Source organism: Camellia sinensis, chromosome 13 (assembly GCF_055761805.1).
Source record: "Camellia sinensis isolate YWXY chromosome 13, ASM5576180v1, whole genome shotgun sequence".
Classification (NCBI taxonomy): Eukaryota; Viridiplantae; Streptophyta; class Magnoliopsida; order Ericales; family Theaceae; genus Camellia; species Camellia sinensis.
Window position 1 is genome coordinate 145,894,838 of NC_138973.1, and position 4,644 is coordinate 145,899,481.

At 36.2% G+C, this 4,644-nt stretch overlaps 1 pseudogene; it reads left to right on the top strand.

The window, feature by feature from the left end:
- Positions 1–949: 949 nt before the first annotated feature.
- LOC114299786 (toll/interleukin-1 receptor-like protein pseudogene) lies at positions 950–1,450 on the top strand (annotated as a pseudogene).
- Positions 1,451–4,644: the final 3,194 nt, after the last annotated feature.

Below are 4,644 nucleotides of genomic sequence, written 5' to 3' on the forward strand. Positions count from 1 at the left end.
AAGAACCAGTTTATAAAATTTTTGTAAATATAAACTGAAAACGTAAACGTTACCAAACAGACCCATAATGTTTTCAAAACTAGATATCATGGTTAGTAGAGGCCGATCTTTAGATCGGGTGAGAGGGGGTGCTCATAGCTGACCGTCCCCAATCGTACCCAAGTTCCCAAGCCGAGGTAACTTTGGTGATGACGGACACGTGGCCTTAGGCAAACGAGTCAGGGTTTCCTAAATTCCCCCAAAATAAAATATTTAGGTGGCAACTCTGTATCTGGCAAAGCAGTCCATGTTTGGCACTTCTTTACAAAAATTTGTTTTCCAAAACGATTTGTCGGATTTGGACTCTTTGGTGATTTATCAATCTCACATTGCACATTGTGATATCAGATTAAGAACCGACACAAATCGAGTCCGAACTGTAGCATGAGGCCCGAGGGCACGTCTACAGCCACCAAGCATTTTTCAATTTTGATTTTAACAACCTCGATTATTAGTCGGTGGCCATTCCTACCATTGGGTAAGGTTTGGCTGATTATTTGCTGACATATGATGATTTTTTTTTTTGTTATTACTTTTGCTTTCTTTTATTGTTGCAGCTTTTTAAGCCCCATTATACATTCCTTCTGAGAAAGGAAACGCGTAATTGTAGTAACCAAGAAAGAGCAAGAAAATAAGACAACACGCGCATTGAACTCCACACACACACGAGAAGGAAATAGATAGGATAGGAAAGTAGTCGCATTACCGCTTTCTTTGAATAATAAATTCATGCAAGTTGCAAAGAAAATGGTTATCAAATTGGTTGCAAGTAACGCAAATGTCACATTATAAACAATAAAATTAAAAAAAAAACTAAAGAGAAAGAGAGAGATACCAGTTTCTATTTCTGTTATAATCAATTTCTCAAATTTTCTCTTCCTAGTAATTTCGTATACTAAACAGTTAAACAATGGCTTCTTCCTCTATTCCATCTTTATCTCGATCTCGATACGCATTCGATGTGTTCTTGAGCTTTAGAGGCAAAGACACCCGCAATAACTTCATCAGTCATCTCTACACTGTGTTGGCTCACAAGGGGATTCATACCTTCAAAGACGATGAAAAGCTCGAGAGAGGAAAATCGATTTCACCGGAGCTCCGGAGAGCGATTCGAGGATTGAGGTTTTCAATTATAGTATTATCGAACAATTATGCTTCTTCGAGATGGTGTTTGGATGAACTAGTGGAGGCACTTGAGCGCAGCAACACAACGGTTTGTTCGATTTTCTATCATGTGGATCCATCAGAAGTGAGATGGAAAGAGGGAGTTTTGGGGAGGGATTTGATGAATTGGTTTCCAAACAGGGAGTATTGGGGATGGAGAATGTTCAAAGGTGGAGAAATGCTTTGGAGCAAGTTGCCAATTTATCAGGATGGCCATATCCCAATGATACAATCATTAGATAACTGACAATTAGATAAAACTTACTAGCATATTATCTGTGTTATGATTTAAAATAATTGTGGAAAAATTTATAGGTGATCCTTCTTAAATTTTACATACGACTATTTTATATATTGATTTATAAATTTGCCAACTATTCATTTCTAAGAAGAGTATTTGTAACATGCCCGGGGGGTACCCGTGCGCATTAAATAGTTTGGATCCTCCATTTCTTTGATCTAGTCTCACTAGTGCAATGTGAAATATAGATGAGAATCCAGATTGGCAACTTTTAGAAAATCCATTTTATTGCAAAATTATTGTCACAAATGGACTGCGTCATCAAATCTCAAAGTTGCCACCTAATATTTTGGAAAATTAAGAAACCCATGACTCGTGCCAAGGCCACTGTTTGTCGTAACCAAAGTTGCCTCGATTCGGAACCTTAGGTATGAGAGCGAAAGGTCATTAATTAAGTACCTCTGCTCACCCGATCAAAAGATCGGACTTTACTAACCATGATATAAATTTTATTTTCTTTATATGTTCATGTTCTGATTATTTAATAAATCCTAAAATTTACTATGTGAAGCATACAAGTATAAACTATGTCACCCACTTTGGAACAACTTGATTTCATGTAGTTTTGAAAGAGTTTTGAAGATGTACAACCCAAATAAATTAAGTTTACAAATATGAAAATTAACATCATTCCAAATTAAGCAACATAACCTCCATCTACTGGCATTCATAGAGTTATATCACATAAGCAAATAGCCTCATGGTAGAATGCTAAACATAGTAAGAAAAACACACACAAACGAAATGCTAAAGTATAAAAACTTACATGTTTGACGTCCTGCGAACAAGCTACAAAACAAAGTTAGTAAAACATGCATAATCTTATATACAAAATCCTAATGCAATTCACTCATGAGATGAAACTAAAGATTCGGCTTCTAAGATATGACATGTGAATCATTTCAAAAACATTAGGTATTGCACATAATCACATAGGAATTGATTAAATCCACAAATGCAAACTTAGCCAAATCAAGATGCATGAAACATGGATGCAAAGCATGGATATAAAGAAAAACAAAATATGATGCATATTCACAAATAAACAAAGCAAGTAAAAGAATGGGATAGCAAGAAGCGGGAAGGGGGATTATTACAACACTTAAAAGAATAATTACAAACCAAATTAGAGAGGGATGAGGAGAATATTACAACAAAATAAAAATCTCACAAAACACTCAAAATAAAATAAACAAAAGAAAAAGCTTCATGTGCCTTGGAACTGTCGGCGGAAATTAGTCAACATTGGAAGGTTATGCCATCTTGTCTAAAAGAAGCTAACCGACCGACCAACTAGACCGAGCAAACCTGTCTTGTTGCGAAACCAAGAAAAAGAACAAATAAGAAATATGTAGGTAGCTCAACTAACCACTACCGATTAGCTTACAACATAACTAATATGAAACAAGAGCAAGCAAATAAGCAATAATAATAGTAATAATAATAATAATGACATTCTTATTATTATTATTATGAGCTAAACAAACCGCTTGAATTATAACAACATACTATAAATGTAAAGTAAGAAAATAAATTTGAGATAAACAAACCAATTGGATTATAACAAAACACTATGAAATACGAAGCAAGAAAATAAATATGAGATAGAAATATAAGAAAATTAAAGACTAAAAATTCACATTCCAAAGAAAGATTGAACTTCTTGATTTCCAAACTTCCTCTTGATCACTCTCAAATTTAGGAAATGTATTCTCAATCCTCACTTCGAAACTAGAATTTGAGCTTGGAATGACGGTGTTGAACAAAGGGTATGATCACTCTTTTCTTGGGAAGAATACTCTCTCATTGATTAAGGCTTTGAGTGGCTTTGACAAGGGAAGATAAGATATAAGAGCCATGTAACTTCAATAGTTTGGCAAAACAACTCTATTGTTTTTAAGACTTCTTTTCTCTCAAATTCTAACACAATTTTAGCATTCTCTTCCTACACTTATCTTCTTCAAAATTCCTCATAAATTCAAGACTAGAGCTCTCATTATATAGCCAATGCAAGTGGGCAATGGTGGAGGACAAAGTGGAAGACAAAGTGGAGGATAAAGTGGAGCATTTTGGGGAAGATAATGGAGTTAATGGGGGACAATGTATAATGGAGGTGAATAATGAACGGTGATGGTGGTGTGTGATTTATAAAAATGGATGATGAGTTAAGATGATGGGATATGATTATGAAAGCTAGTGAGTGGAGATAGTGGGATGTGATTATGAAAGTAGATGGCGAGTGGGAATGGTGGGGTGTAATTATGAAAGTGGGTGGTGAGTGGAGATGGTGGGATATAATTAGTGAGTGGGGAAGGTGGGGTGTGATTATGAAAGTGGATGATGAGTGGGGATGTGGGATGTAATTAGTAAGTGTGGATAGTGGGGTGTGATTATGAAAGTGGATGGTGAGTGGGAATGGTGAGGTGTAATTATGAAAGTGGTTGATGAGTGGAGATGATGGGATGTAATTAGTGAGTGGGGATGGTAGGGGTGTGATTATGGAAGTGGATAATGAGTGGGGGTGGTGGGGTATGATTATGAAAGTAGATAGTGAGTGGAGATAGTGGGGTATGATTATGAAAGTGGATGGTGAGTGGAAATTGATGGGGTATGATTATGAAAGTGGATAGTGAGTGGAGATGGTGGTGTATGATTATGAAAGTGAATGATGAGTCGGGATTGATTTGTAAGAAATTTGGTAGTGAAGATTGGTGAATTTTGGATGAAAAATAATTTGGCCAAAAATGTGTGAATGTTGGGATTAAAGCTCAAATTTCATCTCTCTTATTGAGTATTCTATGAGAAACACATTCCGATTGTCATCATCGGGTAATCAAAAGAAAATGCCCAAGTCTTAGGGCCGGTCAAAATGGGGTGCCTACAGTTGCTCCTCTTTGACCGAGCTCGAAGTCATTTCATGACGTGAGGGAATGTCAAAGCCCAAAGACGACCCTTTCGACAAGGCCGTAAGACTTAGGCAAACAAACAAGATGAAGATGCAATTGGTTGAACCCGAAGGTTGCCTACATATCCCTTTGCAAGGAATGAAACTAGCGTAGTTCAGGGGCATAATGCAAATGATATGCAATTGAAAATTGAACTCACTTTTTTTTTTTTTTTTTTTTGAAAAAGTGCATCAC